Source organism: Chelmon rostratus, chromosome 20 (assembly GCF_017976325.1).
Source record: "Chelmon rostratus isolate fCheRos1 chromosome 20, fCheRos1.pri, whole genome shotgun sequence".
Classification (NCBI taxonomy): domain Eukaryota; kingdom Metazoa; phylum Chordata; class Actinopteri; order Chaetodontiformes; family Chaetodontidae; genus Chelmon; species Chelmon rostratus.
Window position 1 is genome coordinate 17437696 of NC_055677.1, and position 19919 is coordinate 17457614.

General features: G+C 38.5%; 1 non-coding gene across 1 annotated transcript; it reads right to left on the bottom strand.

Annotated features, from left to right (window-relative positions):
• Positions 1-19784: 19784 nt before the first annotated feature.
• trnac-gca lies at positions 19785-19856 on the bottom strand. The gene has a single exon. It is a non-coding gene; the product is annotated as a tRNA-Cys (tRNA).
• Between the last annotated feature and the right edge of the window lie 63 nt (positions 19857-19919).

Below are 19919 nucleotides of genomic sequence, written 5' to 3' on the forward strand. Positions count from 1 at the left end.
CTGCATGTTTCTTAATAGGTGTGTAGGTTGATGTACAGCGTTCAAGCTCAGACATAATTAATAAATGTTTGAAAATCATCGCATTACATGTGAACGTTTGAAATTACATGTGTGCCTTGGCCTCTGCACTGTTCAGAGCGAAACATCCCACCAAATAAGATGATTTGTATGTCTGGAATCATTCTGGACACTGTTTTTATTGTCTTGTCTAAAACTGTAATTTTCTTTTCTGTAAAAATCTAAAGCAGCAAGCAAAACTAGTTTTGATTTTAGAAATAGCATGTCACATTATAAACCTTTCCTCCTAAAGAAAATAACTACATACTGTTTTGCTGAAAATGTTTCGCAGTCATTATTTGATGCTTTTCTCAAAAGTAAAAGACAAAAAATAGGGAAGTAGACAAATATGGAAATGATTTAGTGGGACTGGGATGTAAGGCATTCTTTAAAGCTGCTATAATCAATATTTTTATATTAACAGTGGATTACATCACTACTTGTATGTGAAAAATGCTGCTCACATTGACAAACCCACAGAGAATTATCTCCTGAGTCTGCAGCTCTGTAGAGCTTTATGGCATCTTTCAGCTTATTGTTTCGGTTCTCTCATCAGCGTTATTTTCAGCTGCAGCAGCAGCTGCTTTGAGTGAAAATCTGCCCAGCAACAAATGGCTGACAGACAAGGTTAGCAACAATCTGGTGATCATAGCACAGCGTGTAGCAGCGAACAGTCAGATTTTTCCTCCGGAGGTAAAAGAGAGTGAACAGTGGACTTCAGGTGGACACAATGTCTACATCGCTCTGTATCATCTCGATGCGTAAAAGGGCAACTGCATGGTAATAAGTTGTGCATATAAACTGAAAAGGTGTGTTCACAGCTTGTTTCTGCTGCTTCAAAGTGGTAAAAAAAAACTAAACAGTGAAACTGAAAAGTTTTTGCAGGTTTAAAGTATGAAGATATCTTAATTCCATACATACTTTTGTCTTCTTAGTACAGTTAATAAGAGCAAAACGTAATTTCTATTGAGTGAAATGATGGATGTTGTCATGGTGACACTGGCTGACATCCAGAGTTTTTACAAACAGTGCAAGAAAAATCATCATTGTGCATACATAAATGTGGCAGATCAGAAAAAAGTCCCTAAAAAACAGCTGCTAAAACTTTAGTCTTGACTGCATATAAAACTAAACTTCACTGCAGAACGGACAGACCATATTGTCAGCATCTTCCAGCCAACTGCAGCTGCAGGTTATTATTTTCTTCTTCTAACTTCCTGCTCCTAATACAATTGCACAAACTAGCACTGACTTTCTCTCCTTTAGTCAACATTCAGCGTTTAGCAGTCACGTTGTTGGCGATCAATTCTTCTGTGTGGTGTGATCAGAAGTCGCAGGTTCTGGCCATGCAGAAAGGCAGAATAAAATGTGAGGTGAGTGCACACAACATGCAAGAGCAATAAATTGCTTGTTTCTGCCTGAACCTATTCATGGGGAGGTGTGCACTCGTGATATTTCGTCATTAGCCTAATCAAACCCTTAAAATCGCCAGTCCTTCAACAACAAGGGGACAAAAACTAGATCTTTCCACCTTAGAAACAGCTAAAAATGCTGAAAAACAGATACATGCCTTTATTTCAAGATGTCTCGATTACTGTAACACAGTTTACTGGCCTGAAAAAAAAAACAATGAGGGACTTCAGCTCATTCAAAACTCTGCGGCTCAGAACCAGGAGGAGACAGCAGATTAGTCCAGTTTTAGTGGCTCTGCACTGACTTTCTTCAAAACTGATTTCAAAGTCCTTCTTCTTGCATACAAAGCCCTTGTCATTAAGGGCTTTGCATTATTATTATTATTATTATTATTATTATTATTATTCCTTTTTCATTTTGAAGTAGGTCTGGTCAAGCTTGCATTCATACTGTAGTGACGATTTTCAAGGAAGATAAAATTAAGAGTTGCCACTTGGGTGATAGGAGCAGTCTATTGGTTTTGACGCGTATCCACAGTCCAAAATATAAAACGATTGAAAGTACTCACAGATCTGATGTTAGTGTCCTTTTATTGTTCCACAATGTCCATAATTTAAGCAAATCCAAGATAACAAAACTCAAAGGGCATGATTCAAAATCCGAGATCATACGGTCAAAAAACATCTGCCGTGACGCTCCTGCTCACCCTCTCAAAACAAAGGGCTCAAACCCACACACCTGTGCATCAGGCCAGATACAGGTACTCCACCCATATCCAAACGTCACTAAGATAAATTAATGGTTTTCTTTTCTTAATATTTATAACATAATGTATTCATAATTTACTGTTTGCTTAAATTTAGTGTAACTAAAATTCACTGTAAAAACTGAACTTAATAAAGGCCACTATAGACTGGCTTCTACACATACTATCATCTCAAGTATCTATGATCTATAATCTATAATTTGTACATCATACGCCACCCTCTATCCCTAGACCATGGTTATTTTCATGATTATTATGTTAAATATTACCCTCACACAAACACAGTTTTCTCCTTAATACAAGCGTGGATATGATTTTTAGCACAGCTTAATTGATACAGTTTCAGATAAGCAGAATGTCTGCACTATCTCTCCACATACCCCCTGAACCTGCGTAAGTAAGTCCTAGGACAGACTACACGTACCCCAGATTGTTAATCACGGGTCCCGTCTTTGTAATACGATTTGTTTTATAAGCTCTCCTTGCACTGGCGTCCTCATTCATTAACACTACCATGTTCACTCCAGCCAGATCAAAGCAATGCTACTGTACTCATCATGTGTGAATAGAAGGTCTGATTTAAAAGCATTAATGTGGTCCCCTAGTACAGCGCCGCTGTGGTTCTTACTTTTTGGGTTTATCATTGACGTAGATAATCAGCGGTGTAAAAATACAACATACCAACCTATAGAAACCAACTACAGAAAATAAATTGACTCATAAAGATTTCGGAAAAATCTGTTAATTTTACACCTGCTATGGTGAGTTAAAATGCACGCTCATATCCACAAACAATCAGGATTATGGCACATGTTCATGCCATGACCTGGGGAAAAATTAGGTAAATTGCTGAAAATAGATAGAGATAGAAAATATGAATTGTACGATAGCTGAATGGATGGATACTGCCACATTGAATGGGTGTGTCATGGATTGTATTATCCAATCACATTTTACCAGTACGAAGCATTGTGTTGTAATCTATATGATCTAAATTAGTTTTTGCAACATGTGCATTAGTCTTATACTGTCCCCTACTGTTTAAAGTATGAACTACCCCCCCCTCCTCTTCATGAGAGGAACAAGTTGCCCTGTGGAAAGAGCAAACTGCCCAGAGGACTGCTCTGGCCACTAGACTGTTGAAGCTAATGTCATGATGCAAATACTGTAATATCTGTGACAGGCTTCAGTTCTGTGTGAACACCGGAAAGAGACTGATGGTCTATTTGTGTTGCTCCCATATCCATGAGGGTCTGGAAAGAAAGCCTTTTCATTTAAGAGACACCATCAGCATGGCTGCCATCTCCTCTGGGTGCTGCGGTAAAAGCAATTTACACCAGTACAGATATACCCATAGCTAGACACGAAACGAGGAAATAACGCAGCTACAGTAAGTGGCTGATGAGAAGGAGAGAAATCATGCAGTGACACACAGGCTGTCTAAATTTGGCACACCTAGTTAACATGCAGGGCTGACATGAAAATGGGAACATCCATTTGGTGTGAATATATAGTGTGTCCTTGTGTGTTATTGTGCAAGGATGCATCACATTTTCCTCTCTTCTGTTTAGCGGGTGTGACAGTGACAGGATGGAGTGTAGTTCTTTTCATCAAACCCTTTGCACACTTTCAGTGCTAGAAGTTTGTCATCTGGCTTGCGGTTGCTCTTGGCAGCCAAAGTACAAATTAATTAAAAGACTAAGCTATTAACAAATTAGGACGGTTGTGTTTTGTCATAATCACGCAGGCCATAAATGTTGCCTGTATTAAGAGGAGACCAATCTAATTTCACACACTCTTCTGTAAATTTGAGTTGTATCACAAACACTCTGTATTGCACTTTATTGTGGGTAACTGGGTCTGATCAAAGCTCTTTTCTCCGACAGCACACCCACTGGAGAAAATAAACAGACTGAAATGCTTTGAATGAACAGGACTTGAGTTCTGTTACATGCCCACAGGCTTTGGTGAGGAAATGCATTCTGTGTATAATATATTTAATTATATATTTTAATATATATGTATATATTTGCATAATGGACGTCTGGCTAGTTAGAAAGTCATATTAGCAACTGCTTTGGTTATGAACACCATATGGAGGGCAAACAGGTCTATCACTTGGGTTACTTGCCAGGCACAGAAATGTACAGTTGAATACTTTGTAGCTAAATATAATATTGACTTTATATTGCCTATAACTACAAATCTGGAGTGGTTTGTCCTTAAGAGGGACTGGTGCTATGAGAAATGATCTTGTGTGTAAATAATTGTAAATTAAGTTTCACTGCCATTAAAACTTATTGTAATTGCTTAAGTTAAAAATACAGAACACAAAACCACATTACAGTATATGTGTACAGGCTTTAGGCTACAGTATACGTGTGTGCATGTGTGTTCACATGTGCTTTTTTGGTTTCTTTCTGAGACTCTCAGGTTTCCAGGAAGCGTTTTGCTACAGTCAGGCACATAAAATCACTTAAACCGCATCAACAGGTTTGCAGCAGTTGCTTATACCCAGAGAGAGATCGGTCACATCCTGGTGATGACACTGAATAAGGCTGTCTGAAAGGCTAATTGAGAAAGTGGATTGGGGCACGGAGGGCTCTGCTGTTCAAGTCAGGAGGTTTGGAGGAAAGATCATTAGTCATTACAGGCTTGAAACAATCCTTAGTAATTTGAGGTGTGTGGTGCATGGATGAGCAAGCCTAACAGTGATGTGCAATGTGTGAGGGCTGGGAAGCCAAAGAAAAGCTTCTTGTTAAAGAGCTCCATCTAGTGACCAACAGGTAAAAATGTCTTTTCATTCACCTTGACGTGTATTGAATATGAATCAGGTCTGTGCTCATCTCACGCTGATAGATCAATTGTTTTTAACTAAACAATCCCAATATAATTAACTTGCTGTTTGGCAGTGGTTTGTACCAACATGGGTAAGTGTCTGAATCTACTACCTGATAACTTTTATTTCAAAATAAAAGCATACACTTTTAGTATGTTGCTCAGACAGTGAGATTATAGAAAGGAGCTTTTACATAAAAATCACAAATTGTGTTTCTTTTTGTAGTCGGTAATGTAGACGTATTTAATGTGACTGTCAACAATCGCCTTTGTTTTGAAAAACAAAATGTCGTTGTAGCTACACTGGAACGCAAGACATCGCCAGGTACACTAATGAAATAGTTTACGAGCTAGCGTTAGCTGGCAGCTTTCTGAGATTAGACTTTATTACAGAGAAAGTCATGAGATAATGTATTGTATTCTTTTCCCTTTGAGTGTGTATGCATCATAACGACATGTTTTGGTCATGGTAAGCTGCTAAATGTGGCTGTATTAAAGCATGTGAAATTAGTTTATTAAGATAAAGTAGTGTAATGCAACGTGAGGTTTGAAAAATAAATTAAATGAAACCATCATAATGAAAAGAAACGTTGGGCTATTTCACAATAAATCAAGTGGAGCTGTACCCTCTGCCTCTTCCCCCCACTGTGTCCCAGCGCTGACCGTCAGACCCTTCCCCCAAAGTGTAGTTGAAGCTACCGCAGTGTGCTCTCTTTGCCCTCGACTGTGTAGCTAGCAAACCAGCTAACGTTGCTAATGTCAGCTGAAGATAGCAAACTTCATGTCGAAGTTCCATGAAGAACTTAAGTAGCTCATTAATTAAAGACAAATATTGCACCACATTCAAATGAACCCACCCTCTTATACATATATTTTCTATCAAAACGTTTCTAGCTTTCTATCAAAACTCATTAGTAAGCACGATGTACAAAGTTAACTCTATAATATTTATGGTATGTATTACTCCGCCAACTGGATGGCCTTTGCAGGTGCATAGAATCCCTCCGCCGGCAGCTGTAGTTCTCTCATTGAGAGCAAAATGTGTCTATGCTAGAGTCCAAACTATTCCATGAAGTCATGTCCAAACTGATACCACGAAGGACCGAGTGACTGCAGGTTTTTATTCCAACCACAGCACACCAGGCTGGACTCATTTAATCAGCTGATCTCTGTCTTCAGCTGATAGTTAGGTGACCTCTTGACTGGTTGAGAAAATAACCTGCAGCCACACTGCCCTTTATGGAATAGTCTGGACATGCCTCCTTTAGTCCGACTTAAAGCATGGCATATGTCCAGGATATAACAAGTTGTTTATATCTATGCTTCAACCTTGCCATTAGTTTAAAGAGTCAAATGCAGAAGCAAGTATTTTTTATCTGTAGCTCACAGAGCTTCACTCCCACCATTTTTCTTTTCTTTCTTTTTTCAACTGATAACTTGATAAAGCAAGTTCAGTCAATTTGACACATTTTTCAAGAAAGTGACCTCGGCTACCCACTTTACTCGGGGATCAGCCAGGGCTCCCTCCACCATCTGCAGGCTCCACAAAGCACCGCTGCTCAATTCTTTACAGCAACAAAGAGGCATGATCACATGACCTCTCTGCTTATCTCTACTCCCCGATAGACTTCGAAATGGTTTAAAAAATGTATTGCTTACATTTAAGGTCTAAAACGGTCCAGTCCCAAAGCCCATTTCTGATCTGCTGAGGGTGATGGGCTGTTGCTATCAGACCCTCACATGATGAAACTCTCTGCCTCCTGAACTCTCTGGATTTTTTTAAATCTCATCTTCAAACTTTTCTTTTTGTGGAAGCTTTCTGAAATGTTTGATACATTTCTGCCTCATCTGGTTTTATTTTGAGTTTGATTTTGTAAAACACTTTGTAACATTGCTATGAATGGTGCTATATAAATAAAGTTTATTGTTATTATTATTATACATGTATTGTTTCTGTAGTGTGGAAGTTGGTGTCATATGCCAACACCTCTGGCATCTTAAATCTCCTGGACTTCTGGCTGAAAAGCAACTCTTTGCTGACATCTTCATCTTCTCAGCTTGCTCAGCTTGTTGATGTGATGATATACAGCCTACCTTGGGACGACACACCTGTTGCAACCACTGAGCTGAAGTATGAAGACTCTGTTTCCACCATTTGCTTTTTTGCACCTTCCATTCTTTTTGAATTCCTTAACCTACGCAGTGTGCATGTGTTTCAGTTTAAAGGCTGTGACCTCTCCTCTAATATGTCCATACAGCCAATCACACAGATGCTGTCATTAACCTGCACTTTGGTTTTTCTGCTACAAGTCCAATAACTTTATTTCAGGCTGTTAACAATGCTATCCACACAAACAGGACACTTTAGCCACCACCTAATTCCATAAAGTCAAATACAGTTGTTGGGTTTAATTTAATTTTGTTTATTTGTCAGAATTATTTGTTCTTTGACTCCTCACGTTGTGTGACCAAGTCTTGGAGTTACATTTCATTTTGATTTCAGTGTTTTTCTTACTCCATTTTTCTATAAATGTTCCTGATTAGCCTAATTTTTCCAAAAAGTCTTTCAAATTTATTTATGTTTGCACTAGTCTTGTAGTTCTGCTGCAGTGACACAAAATTTAATCTAACTTTATATTGTGTCTGCAGGTAGATGTATCAGTGTTTTTGGAAATCATATTGAACTACATTGTAAGAAAAAATTCTGTAAATAACGGATAATGTCCTGGCAGAAAATTACCAGTACATTTTCCGTTAAATTTACGGACACTTCCTTTTACCTTCTAATGGAAAATTCCGTTGATTTGCAGTATGTTCTCTGGGACGTTCACGGACACTTCTGTTAATAATAAAACAGAAAATTCTGTCAGATTAAAGCATTTGTTGAGCATTTCTTCACCACTGAAAATTTTAAAAATCAAATCTGTAACATGGGCGATTTCTTCAAAGCTGGAATGTAAAATTCTGTATAGCCACTTAGTGAACTACGTTTTCTTCCACTTGAAAACAATGCTGAAATTCAGTAATGACTGGTGTCCATCACCAGACCAGTGCAGTGTTCTAAAGTGATGAATAAAATGTTATGCAGCTAATACAACGACATGGACAAACAAATCCACCACAATACAAGCAAACCGAGCGTGTTTATTTTTTCCTTAAAGAACTTTTTTCCTTTTGGAAACATTGTTGCATAAAAGTGCATTAATTGAGTTTTTCCATATGTAAACATTTCCTTAAAAGTCAAGTACATTCAATCGCATTGTGTGCTTTTAACAATTAAAAACACTGGCTAAAACGCTGACATGACAACAATTCATTAAACAATGTTCATATCAGGGATACATTATAATACATCATCTGTATTAGCCGGTAAAGGCTTTAAAATGAAATTCTGCTGATATGGCAGGTCGAGATGACGTGAATGTGTGCATTTCAAATAGCACTGTATTTTATGTTTGCATCTACCAGTGGACCATCACAATAAGAAAAGGCATCTTGATGCTGTCACTTCACTGCACATCGGCCAAAATCACAATCACAATACATTTTTAAATAAAGCTGCAACAAATAATCTATTAGTTGTCAACAATGAAATTAACTGCCAACCTTTTCGATGATCTAATAATTGCTTTAAGTAATTTTTTAAGAAAGAAAAAAGTCAAAGTCTCAGTTTCTAAAATGTAGTTTCTAGTTTCTTTACTCTATGACAGTCCACTGAATATCTTTGGGTTGTCATAGAAACACTACATTTAAATTTTCACAATTTTCAGACATTTCATAGACCAAACAACTAATTGATCATTTTAGAAAATAAACAACATTATCAACAATGAAAATAACCATTAGTTGCAGCCCTAATTTAAATCTTTGAAACAAGTGAAACTTTCAACATTTGAAACCATTTTCAAATACATGGGAAAAAAAAAAAAAAAAAAAAACAATACATGGGAAAAAAAGATGATTGCCTCCATCAATACCAAACGATTATTGCCATTTCCTTTAACAGAACATTTAATGTTATTAAGTTGGGTTGTTCAGAGGCAGGGCTCTCTCTCTCTCTCTCTCTCTCTCTCTGTGTGTGTGTGTGTGTGTGTGTGTGTGTGTGTGCTCCTGGTACCTCTCTCCATACATCTGTGTGAGAAGGCTACCGAGTACAGCCTTAGACAAACCAGAACTGTCCTAACACCTTCTATGCTGAGCTGGCTCACCATATTCCTTGTTTGATGGCCGTATTTAGACAGAAAGCTTCCAAAACTGGAAAGACTGCAGATGCTTTGGCTGACATTTTTAAAGCCTATGATGCACAGGTGAATATGCAGTTCACAGGTGAAGTCTTTGTGTAATGTTGAGAGTTTAATGCTTCAAATTAGCTTTTGAATTCAGCAGGTTATCATTGGATTTATATTCAGATATCACTGTCGAGGCAAATGGGTCGGGGCTGTTTGGCATTGAGTTTGATTAGTGAACTGGTCACATTATTTACACTCTGTTAATCTTCTTAGGAATTACATGATGTACACACATGTCCTATTGGTTGGTTGCACAGCGTCAAAAAGGTGGGTCCTAACATGAACTTGGTGGAGGGCAGAAGGGTCAAGGGAGAGAGAAACATGAGCGCATAAATGTCGGCATGCTGTATATTAGCAAGGAATTCTTTTTCGGGGGGGGTTTAACTGGAGGCTCACACTGCGCCCCTCACGCTCCATCGAGACTTTGTGGATGATGTCAAAGGTATTGGCCAAGTCTTTTGGGCAAAACTTCACTCTTAAGATACTTTGTGAAGTATTATGAACAGCTGAGCTGAGAATTTTGCAGAACATGTTCTTATTTTTCTCAAATATTATTTGCATGACTTCAGTATTTTTATTTGTAACCTACTTGATTTTTTTAAAAAATAAAAAGAAATAAATTTGTTTAGTTTTTAATTTCAAATTAAATGCTCTCGAATGGTGTTTTCAAACCAAGACATTGTTTTTTGGAAAAAAAAAGTTTTTGCTGTTGTCTACTTCTGTGTGAAATTGACAAAACATTGTTTGAATAAAAACTAAGAATCATGATTGAAAAATCCACCATTCTTGTTCTACTGCACATGCTCTGTGCTGACATGTCACTTTGTTGTCATGGCAACAGTAACCAAGGGTGACAGGTAAATATTGCTTTGATGTCTGTGATCTTGCCTTGATGATGTCACACATCAAAGCAAGCATAATGTCATTCTGTGTGTGCTGTCATGAGCAAGTGTATGTATACAAGAGGTGTTTAGACAAAGTCATTTTATTTGAAGACTATCAACAAGTTATAATTTGGTGTGAGAAAGACAGACAAATGGCTTTTAGACAGACTTGGATGGATGCAGCCCTGGCCTCCTACCACTGGGCCAGGGGCCTGATTTACTACCTTGTGGGCAAGACAAAAATGGATGCTCTTGTCAAGCAGGTCGAGGAGCTGAAAACTGAGCTCCAAGTAGCAAAGGAACACAATTCCTCCCAGAAGCAGAAGATGACTGGGTTGACCAACAACTTGGAATCAGAGGCCAATGAAAACGAGATTCTCTGGGTCCAGGTTCAGGGTTTGACCAATCAGCTCCACAGAGAGAGGGGTCGCGTAAATCGATTGCAAGAACACGCAAAAGCCAGGGATCGTGATGCGTACTTGATGAGCCTCAAGATGAACCAACAAGAAGAGAAAATACAAAGAATGTGGGCTGCAATGAAGCTCCAGGAAGGACTGCAGGCGTCTAAGGAGAGAGCACAACGGCTCAAGTTCCAAGTGCTCGCTATCTCGTACAATAAGCTCCTCTCTGAATACAATGATATGGAGGAGGCGTACAAAGAGAGCCAGTCCAAGTTTTCCAGTGACTTGAGGGCCGAAAAACAGATGAATACCAACCTTGAACAGGAACTTGATACACAGGTATGGCTTCATATTGACAAGATGGCGGAGCACAAGGTGCTTGTTGACAATATGATGAGTGAGCAGGAAGCCCTCCGTCAGAAAATGGAGGAGGAGACCAAACTCGTGTCACAAGAGGCCTCTGAGAGGGAGAAATCTCTCCTCAGCGAGTTGGAAGACCTGAAAGCCCAACTCCACGAACACACCTCCAAAAACATTGAGCTTGCCGCTAAGCTCAAGGCTGAGGAAGAGGCCCGCCAGGTCCTCAACAAAGAAAGTGTGCAAGAGACAGAAGAGCTCAAGGAGCAGGTGTGCCAGCAAGAGGACAAGTCCCCTGATGTGTTTCAGGACCCGGAAGTCGTGGAAGAGGCTGAAGTCAGTAAGGAGATGGATGTCGAAGCAGAGGAGGAGCCTTCTTTCTGGGACATAGTTGCCAATTTCCTTGGTTGGAAATAGGAAAAGGAGGAGACGCAACAGCTGTTCAAATCGAATTCTAGGACAAGGACAGACAATTGATTCCAAACTGGGAAATTACTTCTCTGCATTTCACCCATCACTGTTTGAAACAAACACGTAACATGCAGTGAAACACACAGCAGTGGGCTGCCGCATCAGGCGCCCGGGGGGGGTATAAGGGGCTTTAGTGCCTTGCTCAAGAGCACATCAGCCGGCTAATGGAGGGGGAGGGGATACTCCACCACACCCAAATTTTTCTGCCAGTCCGGTGGGGGATTCAAACCCTCCGATCACAAGCCGCTTCTCCAACCTCTAGGCCACGGCTGCCCCCAAACTGCATGACAGAATTTCCCACAAATCTGGATTAAGTCTGCTTTGAAGAAGAATCTGATGTGAAGAGTACAAATGAAAAGAATTCATCAATTCTAAAAAAAAAAAACTCAGTTCGGCATAAAAGAAAATAATGAACGTAAATCCAAAATAAAAATGAAATCAAAATAAAAAACAAAAAACTGTTTTAAATTCTTTCTTTTGAGATTGGAAAAGAAGGAGACGCAACAGCAGTTCACATCCAATATGGCACCTAAGTGGACTACTTCATTCGGACATTTCATTACCATTCAAATAAATCGAAAAGAAATCTTAATTTTATGGTTTTGTAACTTTTTTAAGCTCCGTGAATACAATACATACAAACTCCAAAATCAATAAAACATGAATATCAAGGTAATTAAATTATTTTTTGAAAGTGTTTCCAAAAAAGGTAGTCGCTTGAACTCATGTTCTAATGTGAGTCACAGCTTAATTAAATAACCAGAAACCATGGCTAGTGAGAGCAACAATCTGGCAAAAGCCGGAGGGGAGTGAAATAAGGGTCCTAGTTGTATATAATTTTTACTGAAACAATATGGTCACCATTGCTGAATAGTCATTCCCAATAAAACTAATAGTCTTCATTTTATTGCTTAAATCATTACATACAAAATGTTTGAACTAGTTATCAACTTCTGTCAAGCAAATTATACCTTTATCATTTTTTCCTGGAAATATCTACTAAATTAACAATTATTTGGCCAGACAGACAGGAACGTCTGGATGTGCCAGAATGATGCTATGTTCAGTTACAATATGTACTGTTATATTGCTCACATTTGTGCACAGCTCTACGCAAAGGGTGTTTCTTATGTTTGTTCAAAAGAAGTGACTGCAGTGTATTTTTATTTTGCACAATGCTGTAGAATTACAAAGCACATATACAGTAAATGTGAAAACGTACTCCCCTAACTACAGCAATGTGTAACTTTACTGTTTTCAATGGTTGTACAAGTAGTGTGTAGCGCTGTCTTGAGCGTTTTCAGGTACTGTCACTGAGTTCTGACCTTTTATGGCATTGGAAAAAACACTGACAGAATAAACTGTCAAAATAAAAATATGACAAAGCCATTTGACTATCTTGTTCATACACAATGGTGTCAAGACTTCTCATTTTGATGACACTGGCAGTTTCATTGACATAAATACTTGTTTTTGAGGGATGGACTATCCATTTTTAGCAAGTGATGTGCTTTTGCAGGTTATCCACAAGGTTTTGCAGTTTGCACTAATTGTTTTGAGAAATGCACGAACTGCTGTGCAAATTTTAACAGTGGTGTGAGAAAAGCACCAAAGCTATTGAGAAAAACTGTAAATGCTCTCAGTGGAGATATCCTTTCACAGTTGTGTAGCTGAGCTTGTCTAGAGTCTGGTAGCATCCGAACCATGATGGTGGGACACTCTGTGACTTAGTCATATGAAAAAATACAATGCAATATACAATGGCTATGTCAACCCTTAATTGGAGACAATGCAGAAATTTGCTCTTTCTTCAAACCACTTTGACCCACTGACAAACAGCTAACGTAATGTGACAGAGTAAGTTCTCCTGGCATTTGCATCATTTAGAAGCAGGAGAGCTACATTTAAAGAAAAACTTGTATATGCACAGGACTCATATGACTTCATTGCTGTACCTAACCGATATGTGTTGCTTGTTCCAAGGAAATTCCCTGCATATTAGTCTCCTGATGAAGAATTCCTGGAGACGATACATGTAGCACTGAAATGATAGCACGTGTTCCTGAAAGTGGTTTTCTGTTCATCCGCTTGATGTTTGGTGGCCACTGTCTGTTGGAAGGAAGCCCAGATGCTGAATAAGACATCACCTTGGACAGGGAGGAAGCTGATACTCAGACAAGAGTTGTAAGTGTGGCCCTCGACCTTGTGTCCAATGTGACAGGTGGCTCCAGCAATGATGAGTGGGTCGAAGCTTCTGACCCAACACTTGGCGCTGGCAGCTTGGAAGCTTCACATGAAGAAGCAGACACAAGAATTGTTCTTCACTGCATGAGAAGCAGACCAGCGAGCATTGGTGCTTCTGCAAGAGACACCGACGTGTTGCTACAGCTGATTGCGTACTTCCACATGATGCTGTGCCAACAAATCTGGATGAAGGCGGGGACAGCAAAGGGAAGGAAGTACATCCCAGAAGCAGAAGTCCTGAAGCTGCTTCCAGGTTTTCATGCTCTAACAGGGAGCAACTCAACCTGGTACACTGCTGGGCATATGAAGAAAAATGTGTTGTGAATGTATTTGTAGAGCATAACCATCTGCTTAAGGGGCTTGGCGAATGTCCTGAACTCAGTGACCACACCATTCAGGATGCACAAGTGTTTTTCTGCAAATTGTACAGTGTGATGAGTACAGAGAACATCAGTGAAGCTCGGTCAGGCATCTTGGTTAAGGGCATCCATCAATACCAAACGATTATTGCCATTTTCTGTGTGCTACCGAGTACAGCCTCCAGTTTTATTTTTCGTCTCCATGTTCAGTGCGACAACTTCCATTTTGAGCTTTGAAAAGAAGCTCAAATTCCCCACGGATTTTCAAAGTTGTTCAGTTCATACAGGAACTTCAGCAGACTTGGAGGAATGTGTTGCTGTTTCGTTCCCTTTTTCTCAGCTTTGGATCCTCGTTCAGGATTTATTCCCAGGAGAACTCTTAAGAAAATGTAAAAGTGTATTTTAGCTACATCAGTAATGAAATAAATTAAACTGAATCACAAAGTAACATACAGACCATGTTCAGATGGAAAAATACTCATATACTCCAACACTTTTAGAGTATATTTTTGTATTTTTCCATTACAGTATTGAATTTACTCAAGATTTGAACGGTCTTTCCACCAACTTGACAACCAGCAAGGAATTTTAATTGAGTGTGTTGCAAAATAGGCAGGTACTTAAGTTTTTCAAATTCACAATTATGTAAATAATTGGATTCACAGTTATGTAAATAGTCTTGGATTGCCTATTCATATCAATGTGTAATACATGAACAACTCTAGCCTGAGACTGCTACAAAAAGAGCGTGTATCATTATTCAACAAAATGGTAGAGGTAAAATGGTGAAAATATTCTAAATATAGTATACTGTCCACTCATTTGGTCAGTCACGTGATTTTGGCCAAAATTCAATTGGATGTACTACATGATTGAAGCTATTCACAGCATGAAGCCAAATCATTTTGTGCCTTCAATTATTGAAATGAATGAGGTGAGAGTTTTTTTTCTCATTGTTGTGATTGCAGCTTTACTCTGGTAAGTGTTCCAGACATGAGGTAGGAAGCGTGAAACACAAGCACCCCCAAATCAAAAACATAACAAATATTTTTTCCTCTCGCTGTATTGTAATTTCTTTAGTGCGAGAGACGTCTGCCTTCTCCCCAATATTATAAAATTAAATGGTAATCAGCTTGTGGTGCTCAGAGGACCAAACAAGTACATTTGAGAATATCAAAAGTCTCTTTACAGAAATCATGACAATATCATTCAAGTTATTACACAGACCTTGTTGTGCGTGACATGTAGAAACTACATTCTTACTTACAACTTTCTTTCTGGTAGATTCTATCATAAAGAGAAAATAGATCCTACATGAAACTGCTCAGCTTTGTGAGCACCACAAACAGAGTGCCATTTAGCCCCATTATATTTAAGAAAAGGCAGACATGTCTATGACCAATATCTGCAAAACTCGGCAACTTACACTAAAACTATCCAGATGGATAAATAGCATAACAGGTAAATAGAAAAATGTGTATTTTTGATTTTGGGGTTTACTGTCCCTTAAACATTTGATTCATTGGCTAGTGATGGACAAAATACTAGGTTTTGGTGGTATATATTTATTACAGTATACCCAGGGTAAGAAATCCTGACAGCATGAATACTTAATCAATACAGACTAAGGGTGCAACTGAAAATCAAATGAAACTTAAATGACTTAATTTAAAAAATAAAAATAATTGACAATTTATTTAATAACTGTTTAATCATTGCAGCTCAATACAGGCACTCCTCTTTCTATTTCACTGATAAGAGATGCTGTGACTTACAATATATTTCATCCTGAGGAAAGCAAGATTCAGCAGTGTCCAATTCAATAAACAGCAACACAACAACATTTCAAACATTATGTGCTGCTTACCTTTGTATGAATTCCAGGGTAAGTGGCATCTCCTTTGGGTATTTTATGTTTAAGACATAAAACAAGGAGAAAGTGTAGCTCAGGGCCACAACAGGAGAGTTGATGTGGTCATTAACAACTTCCTGATCGACAGCAATCTTGAATGGCCTATCACCGTAAACATATAAGATATTACAAAAAGAAAAATATTGCATGTCAACTTCAGAAGACCACTCCAAATATAATTGTTCTTTCATACGCAGCTCAAACAATTTGGTTCCCCACTGGTCATACACAGTTTTTGGTAATAAAACCTGTACTTGGTCAGTAGAGTGTAAACAGGTATTCTGCAAAAACAGTTTTTTCCCTTGATATTTTGTTTTCTCTGGCTCAAAAATTGACCTATATTTGAATATTTTGTCTTCACCAAACGACACAGTGTATCATTTCAAATCAAACTAGACATTTTCAGCAATGCACTAGAGAGGTAACAGAAACCATACTTTGTATAAAACAGAAACAACAACAACAAAAAAAAAAATAACAGGTAACATATGATTTTCCTGTGGCAGGCAGAGTTGCTGGATGCTGCTGCAGGAGTGTTCATCAGATATCGACTTGGAGGGGTGAGCACAATAGTAGTAAATCACTCAACAACTGTGTGAGTATGTTAATGCAGACTTACTGGCTAACATCTTACTTACACCTTTGTCTTCAGATCACTTTTCCACCCAACATTTATTACAAGATCTTCACTCATCGACCCATCGCGGATGTGTGTGCCAACAGTCCAAAAGACTACACCCAGCCAGGCCTTAAGAGCCCTGTGGCCCGGCAGACCAACAATGGCTGGCCTCTTATTCAAGAGGACCGATCAAGATGATACCAGCGTATGGAGAATAACAACTAGAGGCTCTACTGTTGTGAGGTGAAGAATGTGTCAGAGATCATTTACTGTTCTGCCTGGTATTTGTTTAAATACTCATGCAAATATGCACCACCAATACAAGGTGTACTTTTTACGCTGTGTGAGAGAGATAACAGCTACAACAGACATAAACGCTCTTTTATGGCAGCTGTTTTCCTTGATCACGCCAAATAGTTTGGTGAACGGTTAGGACATTGTGTAAGCTCAAACATCTCAGACACCATTTATTTAATGTAAAACAAAGTCAGATGTAAATTCCACTGTTAGCCAGGAACAGCACATGTTACAAAGTCTGTGTTTATGTGCTACCTCTCTACAACAGGTGGTTGCCATGGGTGGGCCCATAGAAATAGGTAAAAATGGACTTTCATCATTCCACGTTGCACCAGCAACAGGATGTAGAGACGTGGAGGAAAAAGGGGAAAACTGAATGGCAGAAGCAGATGTAAGTTTTAGAGTTTTAGGCTTGACATAACAGTCACCATCCCATCACATACAAATGTGTCTGTCCCTTAAAACTAGCCTTGTGTTGTATAGCAGCCACTCTGGCCTACCTCAAGTGATGATTACAGGATAACAGTGAATGCCAGCCTTAGTTTGTGTCCAGTGTGTATTATTGTGAAATTCCAGTCACAAAGCTATGCATGAGTTTTTCTACAAGATGAATTTCTGTTGTCATGTTATTTCATGCACTGAACTGAATATTTTTCTACATTTTTAAACAGTACAGATTGTGTAGTGTTGGACAGTCTGTAATATCTCAATATCTAAATCAACAATTGCATGGATTACAATGAGGATGATTGCTAGTGACTTTGATCCCCAGACTTTTCCTCTGGTGCCACCATGAAGTGAAAATGGTAGTTTTTAGTGAAATATCTCACCAACTATTATATGGATTGTTTCGGTACTGGATTAATTGTGATGACTTTCACAGTCTCCTTAACTTTCAGGCTAACATGCCTGTAGACTCTTTGAGAAAAACAAATGCTTAGTTTTGTGCCTAAATGTAATGATGATGCATGGTAGACATGAAGCTAGTTGATGCTCAAACACAGTGGAGTAGTCGTTGTGAAGAATCATTGAACTGGCTCAATAATATTATCAAAACCCTTGAGTGTATTTGTATTGTATTTGAATGTGTTTTTGAATTCAGCTGTTCAGATTGGATGTGATATTTCATCGTAGTCTCTCTTTAATTGACTTTAGACTGTCATAGCATTTATTAAAACAATAAGCATGTCCAGAAACGTGAATTCCAGGATTCGTATTCTTTTTGCATTTTTTTTTTTGTTAATACACTGCAAATATTAAAAAACAATAACAATTTTCCTATATTTATACATGCACTTCTGTGGCAGGGTTGTGTGCAGTCCTGTGTATGCCCTCTCTCTCCCTTACATGCAGGTATAACCAGGGTCGTCTACAGAGTCAGCCAGCGAATCGACACGTGGCGGCACTGGGGGGGAATTCAGTCCAGGAAGTGATGGAGGCTACTGAAGAGAAGGGAGACAATGAGATACTGGAATGGGAGCTGGATGAACTCCTGGCCTGGACCAACACTCTCAGCTTTGAGGAGTAAGATCCTTGAATTCTGTGATATTCTAATGCTTGCCTTTCAATAGAATTGTAATTTGATAATAATAATTGAATCTGTGTCTCTTTTTGTGTAGTTACATGGAGGAGTGCACACATTTGGCCTGCAGCCATTCCTCTGAGACAAGAAAAGGTTAAAATATTCCTCATTGTTACTTCTTTATGCCTCTATAGTACAGTATATGCTCTACTGCCATCTGCTGTTTAAATTTAGAACTAACAAGGCTGAATTTCCATCAGCATATATCTCATCTACTGTAGTATAAAACCAATTAATGACCATGTCTTTGTTTACATACAGTTTGCCATTGACCTGTCCTCATTTGTTCTGTTTTTCTCCCTCCTCCCTCTATGACTTTGTCCTTTTTTCTCCTTTCTTTTATCTTGTCCTCATTTTCCTCTGACAGATGTTCATTCACATCCACCCATGTTTGATCCGCATTAGTTTGCTTGCATGGCTGACGAAGAGAGTCAGGTAAAACAATCGCCAAATATATAGATTCAAGTGAAGGCGTCAGCATGTATTCTTGGCTTATACAATCATGTATATAGAAGTAGTTTTCAAAAAGGTTTTTGTCATGAAATGTTGTAAGTATCTTAGATGTGATCTTGTCTGTTGTGGTTGAGCCACTCAGCTTCCTGTCAGGACCAAAAGGTCACTGGATAACCACAATATTTCAGACATCTAAAACAACATGAACTGTATGTTTGCAGTATGGAAATTACTCCTAATAACTGTCTCAATACCTTAATATTGCACCTTTGTTTCTGTTTGTTTTATTTGTAATCAGTGGACGATGCTTCATTTTGAAGTAGAATTTTGAAGTAACATTATGTATTAGTGAGTTAGTCCCGGTTTTAGTGGTCATCTGACACTGAAATGTAAAAACAAAGCAATTGGCTACAGGTGAAATGTGAATCTTTTGCATGGCTGTAACCCAAATAAGTACTGCAAATGTATGGTAATTTTGACCTTAACCTTCCATGAGTGTGACTGGTATTGAATGCCTGCTGTCAAATATGTAAGGAAATCATTGAGTTGCTTGCTCTGAGTAAAACGATAGTGAACTGTCCATGCTAAAATAGGAAAATCATTTAAACCCGAAATCAGCATTACATTTTTTAATCAATAGTTTTTTTTAACAGTTTAGTTATTTACAGCATTATTAACTACAATTCTCACAATGTAACTGTCAAAAATAGTTCCACAATATGAGACCACATACAGAAATTGTGCTGACTTGCATGCTTCTGTTTTTATGGCTTTGTAAGTATAGGAATACAGTATAATTAACTAGCTTTGTGACAAAATTAGTACATGATATGCTTGAAAAGAGGGGGCACCCGGATTTGAACCGGGGACCTCTTGATCTGCAGTCAAATGCTCTACCACTGAGCTATACCCCCACATACAGCTGTAGAAGTGTACTTATGATATAACAGTAACCATAGTCCGTATTTATCTTGTGA